The 26,172-nt window shown below is 47.2% G+C and overlaps 1 pseudogene; it reads left to right on the top strand.

The window, feature by feature from the left end:
- Nucleotides 1-311: 311 nt before the first annotated feature.
- Nucleotides 312-10,690, top strand: LOC135361660 (alpha-1-antitrypsin-like; annotated as a pseudogene).
- Nucleotides 10,691-26,172: the final 15,482 nt, after the last annotated feature.

Raw genomic sequence — 26,172 nt, 5'->3', positions numbered from 1 at the left:
GCCCGCCACCCCCCCGCCCCGCAGGGCTGCCGGCACCAAACCCGAGGCTGCGCCCCCGTCCCCCGTGGCTCCCAGGGCCTTCAGCTCACACGGGGGCTTGGAGCTGCTACACTTCCAACAACAAAGAGAGACGACTCGGTCCCCTTCTCATCCCACCTTGTCACCTGAGCCAGGCTTGGGCTCCTACCGCTCAAAGGTCTTTCCTGCAAAAAGCTATGGTTGATTTTTCCTGGAAACCTTTTCAGTGGGGCTAGGCTGGGAACACATATTTTGTCCTTGTCTTCCATCTCTGTCCCAGGACCCTCAAACACATGACCCCCAGCAGCAAGCAGGTCTTCCGCATCCTCTTCTCTCCAGGTGGGTCTCTGGGTCTTAGTCTGTCTCACCTGCTCAGACTCATCCCGGTTTGCCAGAGCCCCAAGCCACTTACCCTGTGTCCTCTTCTACCCAATCATGGGGCCAAGCTGTGGCTCTGGAAACTCATTCCAATGAGTCCTTGGTCATGGGAGAGGATCCAGGCCATCAACCCCACTAGCCCTCCTTGCCCTCCCTTGGCTAAGCTCTGACAGGGGACACTTTTCATCTGGCCTTATTCCTGCCCCACGGCCCACCCTGTGGTCTTCCCAGGGAAACCACAACTCCTACCACAGCTAGTGGCCATCCCAGGAGCAGCCCTTTCACTAAGGGCCATGTGGCTCTTTCTCATCCTCCAGAGTCCCACGGAAGGGTTATGGCACTCAGGAAGTCTGCCGGACCCCCAGCCTGAGGGAGCCAGCTCCCGGGACTCACAGGAATGTGCTTGTCTGTGGCCAAGACTGCCCCATCCCATAAGAACCTAGTAACGCCCCCCTGAGTCACTCACGGGGGCTGACCGCACATCTACACAACTGCAGTGAGTCATGTGAAATTTACACCTTTTATGTCAGAAAGGCCACATGTGTGCAATTCCATGTAATTCAATATAATGGGTAAAAATTCAGCTGTCTCCCAGATAAGTCTGATATCATCCTGATTTCTCCTCCTGGACACATCCAACCTCCCCAAATTCCATTAATGAGACAACCAGTGTCAAACACCTGGGACGATGCCAGAGTGAGAGCAGGTCCAGACCCTGCAGCGTCCCAGCTGTGTGACTTTGGCGAAGTCACCAAACCTCTCTGGGCATCAGCATCTTCATCACGGTTGTAACAAAGACTGAGTTGGTGTATGCTTCAAAACAGGTACTCAAAACAACTTTTGCAGGAGAGCAGAGCTGGGTGCCAATGTAAGGGGTGACATTTGTGATATTCATGAGCGCCTCTGTAAGCCTGGAGCCCCTCGAGGGGCAATTCTGGCATTTACTCCTCACTCAGCACTGTGGAGCGGCGAGTGGAAGCTGCTCAGCTCTCATGCGCCCATTCTCCAGATGAAGAAACAGAGGCTCAGAAAGGCCGCTGGTCTTGCTCAAGGTCACGGAGCTCATAAGTGGCAGAGTTGGCTTCAGGAGCCCCACTTGTTCCTGCAAACTTCAGCACACCACCCACGCTCCCCCCAGACACCCACAAGCTAGATTCCTGCCTGGAGCACGAGCGATGCTGGGGCGCACAGCCTCCTGCCGAAGATACCCGTGCGGGAAAACACCCTCTGCCCCAGAGGACAAGCAGCCGATTTGCAGGAGCCCTTCTCACCCGAGGCTGAAGAGCTCACAGCCTTCAGCAAGCAACCTGCACAACACTGCACACCCCCCAGTACTGGGGAGGGAAGGGGGCACATGCAAAGGCCAGCTGGGACTCCTGGAGCCCAGGGAAAAACCAAAAAGCTGGAAGACCTAAGGGCGCTCACCTAAGAAACCATCATTCCACTTCCAAGAATGGTCTACAGGTACATTCATCTGGGCTGTGGTGGCAGAAACCCAATGCAGATGAGCTGAAAGTCCCCGGTGCGGAGGTCACAGGCTCTTGAGAACCCACAGGGTCCATGCGTGGGTGGGCAAAACATGCAAACAACCTTGTCGTAAGGAGGACAGGAGTGTGACACCAATCAGCCAGGGCAGCCAGAAGCCTCGGCTTTGCCTGTTCTTTCAAATGTAGTCACTGCCTAGTATGACCCTCAAAACCAGTCCCTGAAGGACCCAGGCTGCCATTCGTTATCCCCCATTGACAGATGGAGGTTAGACGACCTGCCCAGCACGGGCCTGGAAATCAGGTGCCGCACTCAGGCCCGGGCTACCCCAAGAGCGTGGGATGTCCCATCCATCTCGGATCTTACGGGCGAGTCCAACCTCCCGGTCCACGCGAGAGCCACCTGTCTGGCCCAAGGCCAGCTGCAGCCCGGCCACTGAGGCCTGGGGGCTGGCGTGCATGTTCCAGCAACTCTGGGGGAGGCGGGGCTGAGTCACAGGGGCCAGGCTAACGGCGGGACAGTCCCGCAGGGAAGGGCCTGGCCCGGGTGGGGCTGAAGGCTGATTGCCAGGGACATTTGTTCTCAGAAGTCAGAGCTGCCTTTCCACGACCCAGTGCCCACTAAAAGTCACTTCCGAGCCATAAGACTCAGGACACATTTCAAGACTCCTGACCGTGGCAGAGTAAAGAAATCACTTTGTTCGTTTATGCACAATTGCCAACGTCTGCTGTTCTGTTCACTGTGCTCTCTGTGAAAGGCGCACCACGGCATTAAACGACTTCTGGCAGCTCTGATTTTTCATCATCACATCGCGTGCAGTTGGATTTGCTGAAACAAATCTTAAATGTGCCTCTTAAATGTTGATGGCTGTCTGTAAATTGCCCTCCCCTCAAAAAAGGTGATTCCAATTTACATTCCCACCATAAGAACAATCGTCTTCTTACGATCGTTGTCCATCCAGTAGATTACAACAGGCTCGTTTCAGGGAGGTCTCAATACTACGGACGAGCTCACTCACTTATACATGTAAGGGCCACTGAGGTTTCCTTCGCTGTGACATGGGTCCTTGTCCAGAGCCCCCGTCCATCCTCCTTCCCTCCACCACCACGGTCAGCCCAGGTGCGTCGGCCCCACCCCATCACCACCTGCCTTCCTGCTTCCAGAAATCATGGGGCACATCCTGAGAGTGAATTGGACTGACTGTGCTGTGATAGATTTGGGCTCCCCCCCAAGACAGCTGACAGCAAGTTGGCATCTTTCGGCACCAGGTTTCTAGCCAAAAGGTCTGGAGATGTCATGGGAGCCAGCTGGGAGAGGGAGGGCAGGGGGAGAGGTGCCAAGCACCTGCAGGGCACGCAGGCCCCGCTGTGAGACTGCTCCCCCCAGAGTGTTGCCCTCCCGCCCCCAGCTTGGGGCTGGTTCCCAGGCTGCACGTCCGGGGTGGGGGGCCCCATGGCTGTGCCCTGCGGCTGAGCGCTGGGCCGCCCGCCGCTCAGGGAGCTGAGTTGCGGAACCACCAGAGGCATGTTAAGGTCTGTGGGCTGCCGGGCCGCTCTGCAGGGCCCAGACTTGGGGCCACTTCCCACGGGACCCAGGGCCGGAGGGCAGCGAGTCTCCCGCAGCCCGCCTGGTCACAGATGCCACAGAACCCTGCTTTTGGGTGGACCTGGAAAAAGTGTTTCTTGCTCCCGCGATCAGGATAAAAAGACCAGCAAACTGCAGGTTCAGACTTTGGTTAATAGCATTGATATTGAGTCCTCGATTGTCACAAGTGTCCCACAGCTGTGCAAGATGTTACTATCAGGGGAACTGGGGTGCAAGGGGGGGAAGGTACCTGGGAACTCTCTGGACTTTCTTTTTTTTTTTTTTTTTAAGATTTTATTTATTTGACAGAGGGAAACACAGCGAGAGAGGGAACACAAGCAGGGGGAGTGGGAGAGGGAGAAGCAGGCTTCCCGCCGAGCAGGGAGCCCAATGCGGGGCTCGAACCCAGGACCCCGGGATCATGACCCGAGCTGAAGGCAGACGCTTAACTACTGAGCCACTCAGGCGCCCCCTCTCTGTACTTTCTGTGCAACTGTTAAAGTCTTCATTTATGTAATTTATTTATTTATTTATTTATTTATTTATTTACTCTATTTGCTCTACCACGAACGAAGGCGCCCTGGGCGCTAGGGAAGCCACCACCCTTCTGTGAGCCTCGCTTTTCTCACCAGTAAAATGGGAGCACTAAGCTCCTTTGGGTCCTGATATTCTGCAAGATACTCACCACCTCAAGGCAGCCCAATGCTGTTCTTTCCCATGATAGTAGGCCCTATATCGTGATGCACCTGGCAGGTGCCTGTTACCTCCTTTCTGTGCCCAGACAAATGGACTTTGGAGCCCAAAGGACACAGATTCCAGCGCCCAGTGTGAAGATTCCAAGGGCTGGGACCTTGGCAGTCACAAGTTGGGTGACATCAGGCGGCCGACGTTTCTCGGAGATCAACCATGTGTCAGGCACTATTCTAGGCTCTGGAGGTGTTGTAATTCACTTTCTCCTCTCGATAGCTCTGTGAGGACAGTATCAGGGCAAAACGAACTCTGGGTCTTGCATGAACACGGGGCCCCAGCAGCCCATCCTTCCAATGGCCCTTGTGCCCGCTGGTTCCGCTGGACTAGGCCTCTTCAAAGAAGAACAGCAAGGCCCTCTGATGATATCAGGCACTCGCCGGCTGCACCCTGGAGGCTCCCAGGCTGATTTCCTGCAGCGGGGGTGGCTGTGGGCCCACAGGACTGGGTGTCCCAGCCCCCTGAAATTGCCCTATAAGTAGGGGAAGCCCTGTGAGCCAGTGTGGGACACGTACCGTGCGCGTCCAGCCTGTCCAGCCTGTCTGGGAAATCTGTGCATTCTGCGGAGTGAGTCACTTTCCATCAGCCTCCTCCTGAGCTGACACTGGTCTGCGAGGCGGATCCCCTGTGCCAGGATTATAATCTGCACTTAACAGAGGAGAAAACCCAGGCCCGGACAGCTTGGGCTCCGATTTGCCAGGTCAGGATTGGCAGGCAGGCTGTTCTGCTCAGTGCCGCCAGTGGGGAGGATGGAATCACGCCATTCAAATGCTCCCAGCACATAGGAGGCCCACTATCATGATGCGTGCTGGTGACTGGGGCAGCTGGGGGGTTGCTTTCCCCTTCTCCCACCCACCCCAGGCTTAGAAAAGATCCTGTGGCCTTGGTGGTCGTCCCCTGTGTCTCTCCCACCTGCAGGTGGCAGGGACAAGTCCCCTTGAAGGGCCCCTTCCATGTTCCCAACATGCTTCTCCAACATGCCTCAGGATCCTTCTCTCTTACCTGGTTCCTTTTCAACTCCAGCCAGAGCCAGAGTCCTTGCCCTTGCCCTGTAGCTTCCATGCCCCTCACTTAACTATCTTACTGGAGAAAGCACATGCCCTTTTAGCTTTCCCCCAGAGTAGCCTGCTCCGCAGGTTGTTCCAAAGGATGGCACATGGACCCTCCCCCCGACTCCCTGGCCCCCCGCACTCCTTCTCAGTGGACCCCGGCCTTGGTCTTGTCGTTGGAACTCCTCCTCTGAAACGTTGAGGTGTATTCATTAACTCCCCAGATAACCTTGCTATCTGGTCTGTCACCTCCTCCCCTTTCTTATCTGGGTTCATGGCCCCATCTCCCACTCGTTGGCCCCTTACTGGTTGTAAAAGCTTTCGTTTGCGAAACCCACCCCCCTCCTCCCCCAAAGAGTTGATCTCTCCGGTCCCTTCTGGCTGGGAGTTTTGACCGCTAACCTGGCTTCACTCACGTCTCCAACAATCTCATTTTAAAGAGGAAGCTCAGAGAGATGAAACATTTGTGTCCTGGGACCACGGCTAGCGAGGGATCGAAGCGGGTTAGAACCCAGGTCTATCTGAAGCTCAAAAGTGTGCTTTTAACCGGCTCCTCCCCTCCACGTCACCCCTCTGCCACCACAGGGACCAGCGTCTCCGAGGCCCCTGCCATCCGAGCGCAGGGCGGGGACTCGGATGCTGTCTGGGGAGCAGGTGAGCTGACTGTGGGGCCCACAGACAATGTAGGGGCTGGCACTGGGACTCATCGTGGGGCCAGCTCAAGAAAGGCTTCTAGGGGCTGCAGCTGGGCATGAGTGTTTAGTGGGAACAACCCTGACAGAGGAAATTGTCATTAAGCTCCCAGTGGCAGAAGGACCATAGGGGCATCTGCATTCCCAAGGTGACAGGTGAGGAGATTTGCTGTGGTCTCCTGAAGGCCTGTCACACCATGTCACGGCAGAATCCTGGCACCCCCCCTAAGAAAGGGCCCCCACGCAAGAAGCATGAACACCCCCGTCTAACTGGGTCCAGTGAATGCCGTGGCCCCAGTGAGCCAAGCCGGGACTCAGTGGACCCAGACCTGCTCTGAAATGAGAAAAGTCTGTCCAACTTGGGAAAATGAGGACTTCCAAGTGGGCCATGTGTTCTGAACCTCTCCTCCCCCTGCACAAGGGCACTTTGACCCCAGGGGACACTGGGCAATGTCTGAAGAATTTTTGATTGTCTTACGTAGGAGTCACAAGATTGCTACTGGCATCGAGTTTTGTCTGGGATGCGTCTGAACATCCTACAATGCACAGGACAGCCCCTCCCGGCATGGAATCTTCCAGCCCAGAATGTCAATGGTACTGAGCTTGAGAGCCCTGACTCCCGGTGTGCTCAGCCCTCAGAAGCAGCCACGTTCCCGCTTCGGGGAGGGAAGTATCGGGTGAGCATTTCCGAGTACAGAGCACCGGACCAGAAGCTTGCAGACCTGTCTCGGGCCAGTGGTGCTTGACCAGCCGTGTGGCCTTGAGAAAGTTCCGGAACGGCTCTCCAAGCCTCGAGTTGTTGAAACAAAAGTTAATGCCTCTGCGTGCCCTGAGCTTAAGGGCCCGCAGTGCTTTTGTCAGCCTCGTCCCCCAGACCCAGAACACCGTAGGGTCAGATCATAATCCACTCCGGGCTCAGATGCCCCTACTCTGAGGTCTGTAGCAGCTGCAAGGAAACGGAGGATGAAGTGTACAGAGTCAGGCAGAGTCTGGGCCACAGTCAGCCAGGATGGGTTTCTGGCTGTGTGTCACTGGGCAGAATCTTGCCCTCTCTGGGCAGCAGCTTCATGTCCATTAAATAAAAGGAGCTAGTGGAAATGTTCCCATTCCACATCCAGTCGTAGCTGAGCCTGATCTGGCCCGATTCCTGGGTAGTCGTGCACCCATACATTATGCTTCCTGTGCCTCAGTTGCCCCTTATGGGAGACGGGGGCTGACACCTGCGCCCAGGGCCACTGCAGGGGGTAGGGCAGCCGTCAAGAGCAGGGACTCCCACCCAGGCGGCCCGGGTCTGTGACTCTGCTCCTGCTACTTTCCTGCTCTGTGGCCTTGGGCAGGTGGCTTTAACCCCTCTGGCCTTCGGTCTCCTCCTCTGTGAATGGGCAATGGCCCTGTGCCCTAGGTCACGGGTCATCAAAGAGGACCATGAGCTGAGACAGCCAAGTGCCTAGAATGGGGCTCGGCACGCGGTGAGCCCTGTAAAGTCTCTGCTACTGTCCTGTCCTTGCGTGATGAGGACGTAGGAGAGTGCTTGGCCCAGCGCCGGGTAAACTCCGGATGCTCCACCTGGGGTCAGTCAGTGGCCGGGGGACTCACCGTGTGGCCTGACTCGGGCGTGGTGCCCCTCCTCTCTCTCTTGCAGGACAGTGCCATCCTCCATCACTTGGGGCCTCCTCCTGCTGACGGGTCTGTGCTATCATGTCCCCGGCTCCCCGCACACATCCAGGCAGGATTCCAAGCTCCATCAGCATGCCCCCTTCCCCAACATAGCCACCAAACTGGCCAACTTTGCCTTCAGCCTGTACCGTGAACTGGCCCATCAGTCCAACAACATCATCTTCTCCCCAGTGAATATTGTGATGGCCTTTACGAAGGTCTCCCTGGGGACCAAAGGACACTCGCACCCAGATCCTGCAGGGCCTATATTTTAACTTCAAGGAGACACTTAAGGCCACTGTCCACAAAGGCTTACAGCATTTCCTCCACACCCTCAACCTGTCAGACAGCCAGTTCTAGCTGCACAGCAGAACGGTACCATTTGATAAGAATCGGAAGCAAGTGCGTAAGTTTCTGGAGGCTGTCACAAAGCTGTCCCGCTTCTCCATCAACTTCAGAGAACCGAGGAGGCCGCACAAAAGATCAACCAGTATATAGAGAAGGAAACCCAAGGAAAAATTGTGGATTTGGTCCAAGATCTTGACAAAGACACAACTCTTGTTCTGGTGAATTACATTTTCTTTCATGGTAGGCTTTACCGCCAGTCTGAGCTGGTTCAAAAGGAAACATGCAAAAATATTCTTCAACACTCACTTTGTAAGCTTTCCTTGGCAGCATGGGAAGGGTTATAGCAGGGCATCTCTGCAGCTGTTATTCACAGTATCCCACACACAACCACTGTCATACTTTCCGCGATCAACTAAGGTCAGGCAATGATGGGTGGGATAGTCAAATCATCATCTTCTCTGCAGGACTTCTCAGAGCCTTTAATGTCCTAGTGTGCCTTGTCGATCCCTACCAGGGAGGGAGGTAAAATAGACAGTTTTAGCAGAGTGTATGAAGGGACTGGGGTTTCTTGGAACACAATTTCTGATAACTCCAGTGCAGTGGAAGCAGGGACACCTTTGGAGTCAGAAGCACCAGGGTTGGAATCCTTCCCTTACCGATTATTAGCTGTTTGACTGTGGGCAGGTCATCGTTCCACTTTGAGGTTTCCCCTCTGTAACGGGAACATAGTAATACCCTTGTTGTCAGGTTTCTGTGAGGACTGAACAAGTTACAAAGAACACGGAACCACAGGCTCATGTAACAGGTGCTCAACTGAACTTGAATCTCAACCTGGCCTCCTCCCTGAGGATGGCAATGTGGGGGGCCTGTGGGCCGCAGAGGGCACTCTAAGGTAGTGGAATAGCCCATGGAGATGGCCTGGTGGGGGAGGTAAGAGTGAGGCCAGGGTGGCCTCCTTCACTGCACCAGCTCCTCATTCTGGAGGCAACAGTGCAATGGAGAGCCCTGGGCCAGAGTCAGCACGTCTTAGGTCCCAGCTCTGCTGTGGGGCTTCTGGCGGGTCTGGCCCCTCTCCAGCCTCAGTCTCCATCCCTGTCCAATGGGAGAGTTGGGTGCAGGGGCCCCCCGGGGCCGCTGTCTTGGCGTGGGGGTGGGGGGTGGGGAGGAGGTGCCTGGGCATCTGCATTCCGCACGGTGATCCAGGGAAAGCTTTGGAGTCGGGGGGAGAGTGATTCCCTGAATGATAAGAACCACCTGCTAACAAGGGGCAGGGAGACTTGGACAGGGAGGTGCCAAGTAGGACTTGGGGAGCTTCCAAATACACCTAATTTTCATTAATCATCTTCAGGCCATCCAAGATAAACATAAAATCCAGGTAAAAGTGCTTGCTCTGTTCACTGGGACTGGAACGTGGGCAGGCTCTGTGCCATGTAGCCTCTGTGATATATAAATTCTAGAATCTCCTCTAGCCTCACTTTAGCCCCACGAAGCCCTTCAGTCCCCTGATGGGGTCCTTGTAGCCCCGATTTACAGCTGGTGCAGCTGAGCCTCAGAGAGAAGAGCCTTACCTGGGCACTCCTTCTAGCACACTTATACCATCCTTCTCCCATCCTAGCTGATGTGCACCTTCGACTTTGCAGGCAAATGGAAGGATAAATTCATTTGAGTGCATGGTGGAAGGAGACTTCCATGTGAATGAAAAGACCACCATCAAGGTGCCCATGATCCAGCGCCTGGGCATGTTTGACCTGCACTGGGACCGGGAGCTCGCCAGCTGGCTGCTGATGAAGCGTGCTGGGGCAGAGGCAGCGCCTTCCTGACCCTGCCCAGCCCCGGGAAGATGCAGCAGCTGGAGGACAAGCTCTCTAGAAACCACCTCTCCAACATCCTCAGAGTCATTAACATATGGTGCTTCCCGGTCCAGGGCCAACCTGGGCGCTGCCACGTTGGGCCCGGCCACAGGGAAGGAGGGTGGACCCACATCCCGTGGACTGCACAACTGCGCATGACCCAGTATCCTGGACTCAGGCTCACGTCACTCACACAGCACCAGCCAGGCTCCATGAGAAGGACAGTGCCCATGGGGAGGAGGCCAAAGTCCTGTGTCCTTGGGGACTCCCTCCCCCACCACTCCCCAGTAGTGTGCCTGGAGGGCTGCTCAGAGGAGGCAGGAGGCAGCCCTTGAGACTTTGCAGGACAAGCTCATCCCTGTGACTCTATATTCTTTGGCCCCGGGGGCTGGAGGAACGAGAAATAGAATAAACCCATGCACACCTCCAGTCCTCCTGTGGGAGGGAGAAACAGCCAGAAATGAGACACTCCATGTGTGAAACCCCCTTGTTTCCTGTCATGACAGGTCTGCCAGTTTACGTTTGCCCAAACTGTCCATCTCTGGAACCTACGATCTGAAAACCGTCCTGAGCAAAATGGGCATCACCAAGGTCTTCAGCAATGAGGCTGAGCTCTCAGGGATCATGGAGCAAGGGCCCCTGAAGCTGTCCAAGGTGAGTTGTCCCTGGCGTCCGTGGGTCAGAAGGTGTCACAGCGTGTACGGGACCACAGCTCAGAGGTGGTCTGGGGAAGGGACAAAGGGACACAGACGCACCTGCGGACCAAGGTCCCTGAGGAGTGCCACTGAATCCACTGGGACTGGAATGTGTGCAGGTGACAGTGGAGGAGGGGTCTCACGGGCTTCTGCCACACTAGGGACTTCCTGGACACTGGTGGCACTGACCCTCTGGGTCATCTTTGGCCAGGGCCTTCCCTTCTTTGGGCCTCGATGGACCCATATTTACCAAGACAGGCTTGGGCTCAGGGATTTCAAAGAACTTTTGTCCCCTGCGTCTGGGACCCAGGAGCTACTGGGTCATGAAAACTCATATGTCATAAAAGTAAGGCTTGACATATTTGACTTTATAAAATGCAAACTGTATGGCAACAAAAAATGTCATTCACTTCACCAAGAAGATATAGCGATTATAAATATTTATGCAGCCAACATCAGAGCTCTTAAGTATGTGAAGCCATCATTGACAGACTTGAAGGAAGAAATAGCAACACAATAATAGGAGAATCAATACTCCACTTCCAATAATCAATAGGAAATCAGACAGAAGATCAGTAAGAAGAAGGACTTGAACCACACCATAGACCAGCAGGGTTAATAGACATACATAGAACACTCCACCCAACAACAGCACAATAGACACTTTTCTCAAGTGCCCGGGGAACATTCTCCAGGATAGAACACCATATATTAGGCCATGAAACAAGTTTTAACAAATTTTTAAAGACTGGAATCATACAAAGTACTTTTTCCAACCACAAAACTAAAAAATCAGTAGCAGAAGAAAAACTGGAAAATCCAGAAATATATGGAAATTAATAATTCTTAAACAACCAATCAGTCAAAGGAGATGTCACAAGAGAAATTAAAAAGTATCTTAAGACAAACGAAAATGAAAATACAACAAGCCAAGACTTATAAGATGCAGCAAAAGCAGTACTAAGAGGAAAATTTGTAGCTGTGTGCATGTACATTACAAAGAAGAAAAATCAGATCAACAACATAACTTCACACTTGAAGGAACTAGGGGAAAAAAGGGAACTAACCCAAAGCTAGCAGAGGAAGAAAATAATAAAGACTGAAGCAAAGATAAAATAAGAAATTTTTAAAAAGAAATACAACAAAACCAGGAGTTGGTTCTTTGAAAAGATCAACCACCATCTTTATGACAAACCTTTAGCTAGACTGGCTAATAAAAAAAGAGAGACAGAGAGAAGAATCAAGCAATTAAAATCAGAAATGAAAGAGGGGACATTCTTTTACACAAGTAAAAATGGTTATAGGCAAATACTATGAAAAAATTGAATGCCAACAAATTAGATAATCTGGATACAGTAGAAAAATTCCTAGAAACACACAACTTACCAAGAATGAATCATAAAGAGATAGAAGATTAGCACATGATACTAGTTATACCTGATGTATAACTAGGAAGGTGACTGAATCAATAATCAAAATCTCCCAACAAAGAAAAGCCTAAGACTCCATGACCTCACTATTGAATTCTCCCAGACATTTAAAGAAGAATTCACACAAACTGGACCACTTTCTTACACCATATACAAAAATAAACTCAAAATAGATTAAAGACTCAAATGTGAGGTCTGAAACTGTATAACTTCTAAAAGAAAACATAAGCAGTAATCTCTTGGACATCAGCCTTAGGAAGATAGTTCTCCTCAGGCAAGAAAAACAAAAGCAAAGATAAACCATTGGGACCACACCAAAATAAAAAGCTTCTGCATAGCAAAGGAAACTGTCAACAAAACAAAAAAGCAACCTACTAAGTGGGAGAAGATATTTGCAAATGCCATATCCAATAAGGGGTTAATATTCAAAATATATAAAGAACTTACACAACTCAACACCAAAAAACAATGTATTAAATTTTAAAATGGCCAGTGGACCTCAGTAGACATTTTTCCAAAGACATCCAGATGGCCAACAGACACATGAAAAGATGCAAATCAAAACCACAGTGAGATATCACCTCACACCTGTCAGAATGGCTAGTATCAAAAAGACAAGGAGAAAGGAATCCTTGTACACTGCTGGTGGGAATGTGAACTAGTGCAGCCATTGACAATATGGAGGTTCCTCAAAAAATTAAAAATAGAAATATCATACAATCCAGTAATTCCACTATTGGATATTTACCCAAAGAAAATGAAAACCCTAATTGGAAGAGATATATAAACTCCTATGTTTAGTGCAGCATTATTTACAATAGCCAAAACATGGAAGCCACCCAAGTGTCCATGAATAGCTCAGTAGATAAAGAAGATGTGGTATATATGCATAGTGGAATATTACTCAGTCATAAAAAAGAATGGTATGGTGCCATTTTTTTTTTTAAAGATTTTTTATTTATTTATTTGACAGAGAGAGACATAGTGAGAGCAGGAACACAGGCAGGGGGAATGGGAGAGGGAGAAGCAGGCTTCCCGCCGAGCAGGGAGCCCGATGTGGGACTCGATCCCAGGACCCTGGGATCATGACCTGAGCCGAAGGCAGACGCCCAACGACTGAGCCACCCAGGCGCCCTATGGTGCCATTTTTGATGACATGTATGGACCTGGAGGGTATTATGCTGAGTGAAATAAGTCAGACAGAGAAAGACAAATATATATGACTTCACTTATACATGGAACCTAAAAACAAAACAAATGAACAAACAACAACAACAACAACAAAAACCAGACTCTTAAACACAGAGAAAAAAACTGGTTGCTGCCAGAGTGGAGGGGGATAAGGGGATGGATGAAATAGATGAAGGGGATTAAAAGGTACAAATTTCCAGTTATAAAATAGATAAGTCAAGGATATGAAAGTACAGCATAGGGAATACAGTCAATAATACTGTTATAATGTTGTATGGGGACAGATGGTGACCACACTTATCATGGTGAGCACTGAGTAATGGATAGAACTGTTAATCACTGTATTGGAACAAAAAAGAATTCACACAAATCCTCCACAAACTCTTCCAAAAAAACGGAAGAGGAGGGAACACTTCCTAACTCATTTTATGAGGCCAGCATTACTCTGATACCAAAGCCAGACAAAGACACTATAAGAAAAGAAAACCACGGACCAACACCTCTGATGAATATGGATGCAAAACTCCTCAACAGAACACTAGCTGAGACAATTCAACAGCAGAGCAGAAGGATCATACACCAAGACCAAGCGGGATTCATCCCTGGAATGCAAGCCTGGGGTAACATATGGAAATTGATCAATACAATACATCACATCCACAGAATGAAGAGAAAAAATATGATTGTTGCAGTTTATGCAGAGAAAATATTCAACAAAATTTCACACCCTTTCATGATAAAAACACTCAAAAAATAAGGAATAGAAAGAAACTACCCTCAATGTCATAAGGGCCATGTATGGGAAGCCCACAGCTAACATCAGACTCAATGGGGAAAGACTCAATGTTTTCTTCAGGAACGAGTCCCAAATGTCTGCTTTGGCCTCTTCTACTTAACATAGTTGAAGAAGTGAAATAAACCAGTCATGGAAGGACACATACTGTAAAACTCCACTTCTGTGAGGTACCTAGAGCATCAAAATCGGAGATGGAGAGCAGAATGGTGGGGGCCAGGGGCGAGGGGAGGAGGAGATGGGAAGGCACTGCTTACCGGGGACAGAGTTTCAGTTTTGCAAGATGGAAAGAGCTCTGGGGACGGATGGTCATGATGGTTGCACAACAACGTCAATGTCCTTAGTACCGCTGAACTCTACGCTTCAAAATGGTAAGATGTCTTTCACAATGAAAGACAACATGATGCAAATTCATTTAAAATTTGATAGTAATGATAATGTATGACCAACGTTTTCTAAATAAGCCAGTGAAACTCCTGACACATTAAGCTGTTACTCCTAATTCTATGGTTTTAATGATAATTTCACATCAATTCGTTAAAAAAAAAATATATATATATATATATCCAACTGCCATACAAAAAAAATGCCATAAACAAAGCCAAAGGACAATCAGAAATTTTTTAGCCAATATGACAAAGAATCATTTTAACTTTAAAGAACTCTCTCAAATCTATAAGGAAGACAGCAAGTAACCCAGTAAAATAATGGGCAAAGGATTTAAACAGGCAGCATACAAAAAGATAAATACAAATGGCCAATGGAAATATAAAAGAATTCTCAACCCTACTCATAATTTAAAAAACACAGATCAGAGTGCCACCTGCCACCTATCAGATCAGCATAAATGTGCAAAGTTGACAATACTCTGCTGATTTCCATGTGAAAAAAACAGATCTTCTCATACAACAGATGGGAGAGTAGAGATGTGTGCAATCTTGTGGGAACATAGTTTTGTGACATCTATTAAAGCTAAAAGTAGAAAAAAAACCAATTCTTTGATTCAGGAATTTCACTGCTAGGAATTTACCCCATGAAAATATTTACAGGGGCGCTTGGGTGGCTCAGTCAGTTAAGCATCTGCCTTTGGCTCAGGTCATGATCCCAGGGTCCTGGGATCAAGCCCCATGTTAGGCTCCCTGCTTAGCAGGGAGTCTTCTTCTCCCTCCCTCTCCCTCTGTGCTCTCTCTCTCAAATAAATAAAATCTTAAAAAATAAGAAAATATTTACAAACAAAAAACGTAGGGGGAAAAGTTCTTTTTAATTGCAGCATTGTTTGAAGAGCAAAAAAACCCTAAATGTCCACCAATAGGGGATTGGTTACATAAAATAAGGTACATTTCTATAATGGAATGTCATGCAGGCTTTCAAAATCATAAGGCTAGTTCTATATGGGCTGAGAGGGAAAGATCTTTAAAAGAAAAAATAGGGTGAAAAGCAAAATACAGAACAGTGTACAAAGTATGATTTTTCCTGTGAACACACACATTCATTTATCTAACGATTATTTACTAAGCATCTACTATGTGCCAGGCACTGGCTATGCATCTGTTAACAAAACAGACAAAATCCCTGCTCACAGGAGCTCAATGAGGGATAGGCGACAATCCTGGTAAGTCAATACCATGCATAGAATAGGGGAAGGTAATGAGTCTTACAGCAAAAAATAATGCAGGGACAGGGTATGGGAAGTGCTGGGGTGTGAGACATGCTCAGACAGAGTGGTCAGGGAAGGCCTCACTGAGAAACCCAAGGCAGGTGAGAAAGTAAGCCACATGGGTATCTGGAAGAAGAGCAGCCACACATAGAGAATAAGGTGATGCAAAGGCCCTGGGGTAGGATGTCTGGCATGGTCAAGGGAAACAAGGAGGTAGTGTGCCTAGAACAGGGGAGAGTGGAGAGAGAGAAGCAGAAGAGGCCAGAGATGCTAACTGTAGTTCCTGGCCTAGGGGTGTGGGGAGCTTATATATTGTACACCTATAAGGACCGGCCTTTGTTCTAAGTGACCTGGAGCCCCAGGAGGGAATCCAGCAGAGGTGCAAAGTGGTTTACATTTTGACAGAATCATATAAAAATGTGGGCGATCGAATCATAGACCATTTGTTTTCTTCTTTATGGTTTTCTATATTTAAAAAGTATTAAATATTAATTTAAGAGTCAAATGGGAGGGGATGCTAGATTGGGAAGATGGTGGGCAAGGAAAAGTTTAAGGAGGCAGTTCTCTCTTAAGCAAAGAAGCAGGGGCTCTGTCCTGGAGGAGGATATTCCCCCTAAGATATTTCTCTGTGGTGTTAGTTTGTGTTATGGGAGAAAAGGGTCCTTGATGAAATGGGTCTGGAAAACTCTGGACAAGTGTGACTTCTCAGCATCTTTCAAATATTACCACCCAAGTGGGAGGGAGAAGATGCGGTGCTTCCCCAAGCTTATTTGACCACGAAGCCCCATTTTTTTTTCTTTTAATGAATCATCTCTAGGATTCCATGGGATACACTTTGCTAAATGCTGCTGGGGGTGAGGAGGCTGTTAAGTGAGGTTGTGCCAATGTCATACCTGCATTTAGTTAGCTCGCTCGGGCAGTGGTCAGGGGAACTGGCTGGCGTGTATAAGGTGTATAAGGTGTATAAGGTGAGGTATAAGGAGGTCTGAGAGCTTACTCCCCTGCCACATACATGTGTTGCTCTTCTGGGCTAACACGCCCTTCTGCTCAAAGACAGTGATTCAAATACCAGATGCCCCTACACCCGGAGACTCAGTGGCACCCACTGGAAGCATGCTGATGCAGCAGAGTGGCATTTGACATTTTTGGTTCAGTGACAGCACCCTCTGATATTGCCCAGAGACCCAGCCTACCAAGCTCCTCCCTGGGCATTAACTGGAGGGCAGCTGAGGTGCAAGAGACAGAGTGGACAAACAGGATTGTCAGGTGAGGAGGAGATGGCCAGGCCAAGGATTACACAAGCCCACATCACCTTGGGTCTGTTAATATTAACTCAGTCTCCAGCCTGGGGGAGCATTGGCAATCTCCAAAGTCACTGCCCTGATAAATATTGTTTTGCTCATCTTATGGGCTAGGTCTTCAATGAGTCTTTCTTGGCCTTAGATTGTAATCCTGCTGAGTCCCCCGTAAATATGCAGCTTTAATCCCCTATGGTTACATGTTAGGGAACATTCCTCCCATGGGACAGGGTAGTATCTGCTGATGGACCAAATGGGAGCAGAAACCCAGCAGAAGTAACATGAATATCCAACCAACGGGCTTCGGGATAATTGTCATCTTGAGCCGTTTCAATAATTGTGCCATCAAAGCCACTTCTAGGAGGATTTCTTCCTGGTGGGCACCCCCTGTTTTGGTGTCTGGTTACTTTTTTTGACTCCTAGTCATTGTTCACATAAACTTATGAAAAAGTATATTCAGTCAACCAATCATCTTTCACTCAACCATCTTATCCTAAGTTAATCGTTTATCCAACCATCTTGTACTAAATGGCCAACCACATGCCTTACATACTTACATATTGTGCTATGTGTAAGTTCTATGTAAATTCAGTGATTATAATTACAAACTTCTTTGTAAAAAGAAGCAAGGGCTTTGTAGATATTCTATTGCCCTGCTGCCTATTTGGAGGATTGTCTTCAGGGTCAAAAAGGACAGTGGGACATGGATGCTTGATGGAGGGAATACGGGGCCTGAAATCCAGGCCATGCTACACTTGCCAAGAGGCAACATCCATCTGACCTAAGAGGTGTCCTTTTAAATTTACACAAAGGTGCTATTACTTCAGAGAGCATGTGATAAAATGAGCATAGTAAAATGTTAATGAGTGAACCTAGGTGGTAGATTTAAAGTGTTCACTCTAAAAATCTTTCTACTTGACTCTATGTTTTAAAACTGTCATTAGAAAATGTTGAGGTGGGGAAAAGTGGAATGTCTTTCCTTGCCAAGTTATGCATGGACCAGAGAGATGCTGTTATGGGTTAAACTGTGCCCCCCTCAAAAATGTATATGTTGAAGTTCTTACCCACAGTGCCTCAGAATGTGACCTCATTTGCAGATAGGGTCTTCACAGAGGTGATCAACTTAAAATGAGATCATTAGAGTGGGCCTTAATCCAATATGATGGATATCTTTATAAAAAGGGGAAATTTGTTCACTGGGACATGAGTATAGAGGGAAGACAATATGAAGATAATGCAAGAATACCATGTGAGGCGGGGGGGAAAGATGGCGGAGGAGTAGGGGACCCTATTTCAGCTGGTCCCCAGAATTGAGCTGGGTATCTACCAGACCACTCTGAGCACCCACGAAACCAGCCTGGGATATAAGAAGATCTGGATCTCTACAAACAGAATATCGCAGGCGGTTGGTTTTGAGGTACGAAGCAGGGAGCCATGATTCTGCGGGCAGATGTTGGAGGATAAACGGCAGCGGGAGGTGCCTGGATGTGGGGATCCTACACCGCCGGTGAGTGACAGCCTCGCGCACTGTGGACAGGCACAGACTCGCAGACCGGTAGCGTCGGGAAAGGACTTTAGGGCAGCCCCAGGGTGGAAAACCAGAGCGGCGGGGTCGCAAGCACGCGAACCGCAGCCCCCCCAGACAGAAACTGGAGCGACGGTCGCACACACACGAACTGCAGCCTCCAAGACGGAAACCCGGTGCGCCGGGGTCCCGCCGGTGAACTGCAACCTCCAGGAGGGAACCCCAAGTGGCGGAGTCGTTCGCGCCTGAACTGGGAGCGGCTGGCGATTTTAGAAGCACAAAGGGCAGAGACGAACCCCGACCTGGAGGCAGGACTGGGGGCGCTGCAGTTTATAGCAGCCCCGACAGAAATGGGGACAGTGTGGCCTGGAGAGCTCACTGAAGAACAGACTGAGGTCTCTCTGCTCTGAGGCAGAGGGTTGGAAACGGTCTCTTCTGCTCTGACTCATGGAAGAGACGTAGAAAGCCGCCAGGGAAAGCCACCAGAGAACAAAAGCCCCAAAGACTGATTCCCCCTGAGCCCATCCCCCGCCACAGGGGTGCAGGGCAACTCCACCCAAACAGGGTTGCCTGAGTAACAGTGCGGCAGGCCCCTCCCACAGAAGACAGGCTGGGAAAACAAGAGGCCAGCAACCCTAAGGTCCCAAGAAAACAGGTGCATCTTGCTTGGGTTCTGGTCAATAATTTGGACTCTATACATTCCCTCAACCACCCATCAACAGAATGACTAGGAGGAGGAGACCCCAAAATAGAAAAGACTCAGAGATTATGACTTATGCTGCAGATTTACAAATGGATGCAGACATAACCAAGATGTCAGAGAGAGAATTCAGGCTAGTAATTGTGAAGACAATGGCTAGAATGGAGAAATCAATTAATGGCAACATAGAGTCTCTATGGGCAGAAATAAAAGGGGAATTGGCAGAACTTAAAAATGCTATCAGTGAGATCCAATCCAATCTAGATAATCTAACAGCTACTATAAGTGAGGCAGAAGAACGAATAAGCGACCCGGAAAACAATATAAAAAAAAAAAAGGGAAAAGAGGAGGCCAGGGAAAAACAACTCAGAATCCATGAAAATAGAATCAGAGAAATAAGTGACACCATGAGGCGTTCCAATGTCAGAATAATTGGAATCCCGGAGGGAGTGGAGAGAGAGAGAGGGCTAGAAGATGTATTTGAACAAATCGTAGCTGAGAACTTCCCTAATCTGGGGAATGAAACAAACATTCGAGTCCTAGAGGCAGAGAGGACCCCTCCTAAGATCAAGGAAAACAGGCCAACACCCCGGCATGTAATAGTAAAACTTGCAAATCTTAGAACCAAGGAAACCATCTTAAGGGCAGTTAGGGGGAAGAGATTCCTTACGTACAGAGGGAGGAACATCAGAATAACGTCAGACCTATCCACAGAGACCTGGCAAGCCAGAAAGGCCTGGCAAGACATATTCAGGGTACTAAATGAGAAGAACATGCAGCCAAGAATACTTTATCCGGCAAGGCTTTCATTTAGAATGGATGGAGAGATGCAGAGCTTCCACGACCGGCAGAAGTTGAAAGAATATGTGACCACTAAGCCGGCCCTGCAAGAAATATTAAGGGGGGTTCTATAAAAGGAGAAAGACCCCAAGAGTGATCTACAACAGAAATTTACAGGGACAATCTATAAAAACAACATCTTCACAGGCAACATGATGACAATTAATTCATATCTTTCAATAATCACTCTCAACGTGAATGGCCTAAACGCTCGCATAAAACGGCACAGGGTTGCAGATTGGATAAAAAGACAGGACCCATCCATATGCTGTCTACAAGAGACTCATTTTGAACCTAAAGATACATCCAGACTGAAAGTGAAGGGATGGAGATCTATCTTCCATGCCAGCAGACCTCAAAAGAAAGCTGGGGTAGCAATTCTTATATCAGACAAATTAGATTTTAAACTAAAGTCTGTAATAAGAGACACAGAAGGACACTATATCATTCTTAAAGGGTCTATCCAACAAGAAGATCTAACAATTGTAAATATCTATGCCCCCAACATGGGAGCAGCCATATACATAAGCCAACTGTTAACCAAAATAAAGAGTCATATTGATAACAATACGTTAATTGTAGGAGACCTCAATACTCCACTCTCAGCAATGGACAGATCATCTAAGCAGAAAATCAACAAGGAAACAAGAGCTTTGAATGATGCATTGGACCAGATGGACCTCATAGATATTTACAGAACATTCCACCCTAAAACAACAGAATACTCATTCTTCTCGAGCACACATGGAACTTTCTCCAGAATAGACCATATACTGGGTCACAAATCAGGTCTCAACCGATACCAAAAGATTGAGATTATTCCCTGCATATTCTCAGACCACAATGCTCTAAAACTGGAACTCAATCACAAGAAAAAATTTGACAGAAATTCAAACACTTGGAAGCTAAAGACCACTCTGCTCAAGAATGTTTGGGTCAACCAAGAAATCAAAGAAGAACTTAAACAATTCATGGAAATCAATGAGAACGAAAACACATTGGTCCAAAACCTATGGGATACTGCAAAGGTGGTCCTAAGCGGGAAATACATAGCCATCCAAGCCTCACTCAAAAAAATAGAAAAATCCCGAATTCACCAACTAACTCTACACCTTAAAGAACTAGAGAAAAAGCAACAAACGACGCCTAAGCCATGCATTAGAAGAGAAATAATTAAAATTAGAGCAGAAATCAATGAATTAGAAACCAGAAACACAGTAGATCAGATCAATGAAACTAGAAGTTGGTTCTTTGAAAGAATTAATAAGATTGATAAACCACTGGCCAGACTTATCCAAAAGAAGAGAGAAAGGACCCAAATTAATAAAATTATGAATGAAAAGAGAGAGATCACGACCAACACCAAGGAAATAGAAACAATTATTAGAAATTATTATCAACAACTATATGCCAATAAACTGAGCAATCTGGATGAAATGGAGGCCTTCCTGGAAACCTATAAGCTGCCAAGACTGAAACAGGAAGAAATTGACAACCTGAATAGGCCAATAACCAGTAACGAGATTGAAGCAGTGATCAAAAACCTCCCCAAAAACAAGAGTCTAGGGCCTGATGGATTCCCTGGGGAATTCTACCAAACATTCAAAGAAGAAATAATACCTATTCTACTTAAGCTGTTTCAAAAAATAGAAACAGAAGGAAAACTTCCAAACTCATTCTATGAGGCCAGCATTACCTTAATCCCCAAACCAGGCAAAGACCCCATCAAAAAGGAGAATTTCAGACCGATATCCCTGATGAATATGGATTCCAAAATCCTCCACAAAATCCTAGCTAATAGGATCCAACAATACATTACAAGGATCATCCACCACGACCAAGTGGGATTTATCCCCAGGATGCAAGGGTGGTTCAACATTCGCAAATCAATCAATGTGATAGAACACATTAATAAGAGGAGGGAGAAGAAGCATATGGTCCTCTCAATTGATGCAGAAAAAGCATTTGACAAAATACAACATCCTTTCCCGATTAAAACTCTCCAGAGTATAAGGATAGAGGGAACATTCCTCAAGCTCATAAAATCCATCTATGAAAAACCCACCGCGAATATCATCCTCAGTGGAGAAAAGCTGAGAGCCTTTCCCTTAAGATCAGGAACACGTCAAGGGTGCCCACTCTCACCACTGTTGTTCAACATAGTACTAGAAGTCCTAGCAACAGCAATCAGACAACAAAAAGAAATAAAAGGTATTCAAATTGGCAAAGAAGAAGTCAAACTCTCTCTTTTCGCAGACAACATGATACTTTGTGTGGAAAACCCAAAAGACTCCACCCCCAAATTACTAGAACTCATCCAGCAATTCAGTAATGTGGCAGGATACAAAATCAATGCACAGAAATCAGTTGCTTTCTTATACACTAACAACGCAACTGTAGAAAGAGAAATTAAAGAATCGATTCCATTTACAGTAGCACCAAAAACCATAAGGTACCTTGGAATAAACCTAACCAAAGAGGTAAAGGATCTATACTCTAGCAACTACAAAACACTCATGAAAGAAATTGAAGAAGACACAAAAAGATGGAAAAATATTCCATGCTCTTGGATCGGAAGAATAAACATTGTTAAAATGTCTATGCTACCCAGAGCAATCTACATCTTCAATGCCATCCCGATCAAAATTCCAATGACATTTTTCAAAGTGCTAGAACAAACAATCCTAAAATTTGTATGGAATCAGAAAAGACCCCGAATCGCCAAGGAGATGTTGAAAAAGAAAAACAAAGCTGGGGGCATCACGTTGCCCAATTTCAAACTATATTGCAAAGCAGTGATCACCAAGACAGCATGGTACTGGCACAAAAACAGACATACAGACCAATGGAACAGAATAGAGAACCCAGATATGGACCCTCAACTCTATGGTCAAATAATCTTTGACAAAGCAGGAAAAAACATGCAATGGAAAAAAGACAGTCTCTTCAATAAATGGTGCTGGGAAAATTGGACAGCCACATGCAGAAGAATGAAACTCGACCATTCTCTAACACCATTCACAAAGATAAACTCAAAGTGGATGAAAGACCTCAATGTGAGACAGGAATCCATCAAAATCCTAGAGGAGAACATAGGCTGTAACCTCTTCCACATCGGCCGCAGCAACTTATTTCAAGATACATCTCCAAAAGCTAGTGAAACAAAAGCAAAAATGAACTTTTGGGACTTCATCAAGATAAAAAGCTTCTGCACAGCAAAGGAAACAGTCAACAAAACCAAGAGGCAACCCACAGAATGGGAGAAGGTATTTGCAAATGACACTACAGATAAAGGGCTGGTATCCAAGATCTATAAAGAACTTCTCAAACTCAACACCCAAAAAACAAATAATCAAGTCAAAAAAGTGGGCAGAAGATATGAAAAGACACTTCTCTGAAGAAGACATACAAATGGCTAACAGACACATGAAAAAATGTTCATCATCATTAGCCATCAGGGAAATCCAAATCAAAACCACACTGAGATACCACCTCACACCAGTTAGAATGGCAAAAATGGACAGGGAAAGAAACAACAAATGTTGGAGAGGTTGTGGAGAAAGGGGAACCCTCTTACACTGTTGGTGGGAATGCAAGTTGGTACAGCCACTTTGGAAAACAGTGTGGAGGTGCCTCAAAAAATTAAAAATAGAGCTACCCTATGACCCAGCAATTGCACTACTGGGTATTTACCCCAAAGACACAGATGTAGTGAAAAGAAGGGCCATATGCACCCCAATGTTCGTAGCAGCAATGTCCGCAATAGCCAAACCGTGGAAAGAGCCAAGATGCCCTTCAACAGATGAATGGATAAAGAAGATGTGGTCCATATATACAATGGAATATTACTCAGCCATCAGAAAAGATGAATACCCAACTTTTACATCAACATGGATGGGACTGGAGGAGATTAGGCTAAGTGAAATAAGTCAAGCAGAGAAAGTCAATTATCATATGGTTTCACTTATTTGTGGAACATAAGGAATAACATGAGGACATTAGGAGAAGGAAGGGAAAAATGGGGGGGGGGGAATTGGAGGGAGAGATGAACCATGAGAGACTATGGACCTGAGAAACAAACAGGGTTTTAGAGGGGAGGGGGGAGGGGGGATTGGTTAGCCCGGTGATGGATATTAAGGAGGGCACGTACTGCATGGAGCACTGGGTGTTATACGAAAACAATGGATCGTGGATCACTACATCAAAAACTAATGATGTAACGTATGGTGACTAACATAACATAATAAAAAAAAAAAAAAAAAAAGAATACCATGTGAGCAAGGAGACAGTCAATCTAGAAGCCCAGGAAAGAAGGTTAAAACAGAGCCTTCCCTCACTTCCCTCAGGAGGAACCAAAATTGCCAACAGCTTGATTTCAGACTTCTGGCCTCCAGAACTGTGAGATAATAAATTTCAGTTGTTTAAAGAGCCCAGTTTGTGGTACTTTGTTATGACAGCACTAGCAGACTAACAGGTGCCTTTTCCTAGTCTGCACTGAGGGAGGCACCCTGAAGGCTAGCAGAGACTTGATCTTCACCTTGAACTCCTAGAGTAGACACAAATGTAATGAGGGCTTGGGGCAGTGGGGAGATTTCCTACTGTGGGGTTTGGGTTGTTGGGAATTGACCATAAGCTAATGTTTGCCTTAGAAAGGAGTGATGATGAAGGGAAGTCATTGTCCACTGGCATCTAAAGACCAGCTAATGTCCAGTAATGGGGCTATAAGCAAGGAGTTTTGCCACTGTTGACTTTTGACACCCCACACTATTCCACAAATGAAGATACCAGACAGGGTTGTTAAAAAAAAAAAAAAAAAAAGCCCACAGTAACCCAAGCAACCAGGCATGGCAACCAGGGAAAAGAGTTGTTAGAGCCTGGTTCTGTTCCTGGCTATGCCATCTTGGGTAAGCCACTTGAACTCAATTTTCTCATTCACAAAGACAAGGTTTTGGGGAAGATGAAGGTGTTACATGTAAAGCTTTAAGCACAGAGTAAGTGCTCAAGAAATGGGGGCAAAAATTCAAAGACAAGATTGAGATAAGCCCCACAAGGACTAACAAACAGGCTCAAAGCCTTGTTTGTACAACAAACAAATGGCTGCAGGTGAAGGTTATCAAGACTGTGGATGGAAAAACCAATACTCGGTTGATATCAGGTGTTTTTCCTTATTAGACACTGTGAGAATTGACTACGGTTTATTGTCAATCCTTACATAATGTGCGCTGGAGTAGAAAGAATACTTGCTTGTGAGGCAAGAGAAGGGATTCCAATTCTCACTTTGCTCTGGACTGTGTAACCCTTGGTAAGTCTCTGTTACCTTTCCCAACCTCTACTTCCTCAGCTATAAAATGACAGCGTTGTCCTAGACTGAAAATGACAAACATGTAGCCATGCACAATTTCTTCTGCTCTCACATCCACACAGACATCACCAGTCAACCATGGCCCTATTTTCATCTTCATTCAGACAGCCTCAGAAACCTTCCCAAGATAAGATTCTGGGAATCACTACGATAAATCCAAGATGGCAGCTTGGATGGAAACCATTTACTGTCCTGTCCTAGATGATCTCTAAAATGCCTTCTAGTTCCTCTGTTTGCCCAGCCTGATTCCTTTCTAAGAACAGAGATGACTTCGTTTTGCATCTTTCAAGACTTTCATGTGGTAATTATTGGGGACATTTTACTGTCTGGGGTCTTACATTTTGACTTGTCCATCTGCTTCAGTTCCTCTTCTCCCAGACCAAATGTCCAACCTCCTCACCAGGGTCCTAGATTTGGGTGTCTCCATTATTTTAAGTCACCTGGCTTCCTCTGCCCATGTCCAAGGCAGTTCTGGTTAATGGATTAAGACACTCTCATACAGAAAGAGGGAGTCTCAAATGCCTTTGGAATTCAGTCTCTCTGGCAGCACCTACCAATTGCTTAAAATTGATGTGTCAGATAAAAACTACTGGCCATTTCATCACAGGAAAATATGTCAAAGATACTCTAAAAGAAATGACTAAACTGAGACTCGTTCTGTGTGTATGTGTGTGCGAGTGCTGACAGGTACCAGCTGCATATGAATAGCTTTCTTTTCAATCTCTAATTAAGCCTTCAAACCCCCTTTCCAATTCTCTTCTAACCTCTGCAGCAACCTCAGAATGTGCCTGTTCTCGGGAAGCCATCTATTATAGTAGAACGCTGATCAGGGTGTCACATAGTTTTGCATGCCAAGCCTGCCTCAATCTCAGCA

Source organism: Mirounga angustirostris, unplaced genomic scaffold (genome assembly GCF_029215605.1).
Source record: "Mirounga angustirostris isolate CCGP_5_RB_7025 unplaced genomic scaffold, mMirAng1.0.hap1 SCAF_9, whole genome shotgun sequence".
NCBI lineage: Eukaryota > Metazoa > Chordata > Mammalia > Carnivora > Phocidae > Mirounga > Mirounga angustirostris.
This window is presented reverse-complemented; position numbering and strand designations above follow the sequence as displayed.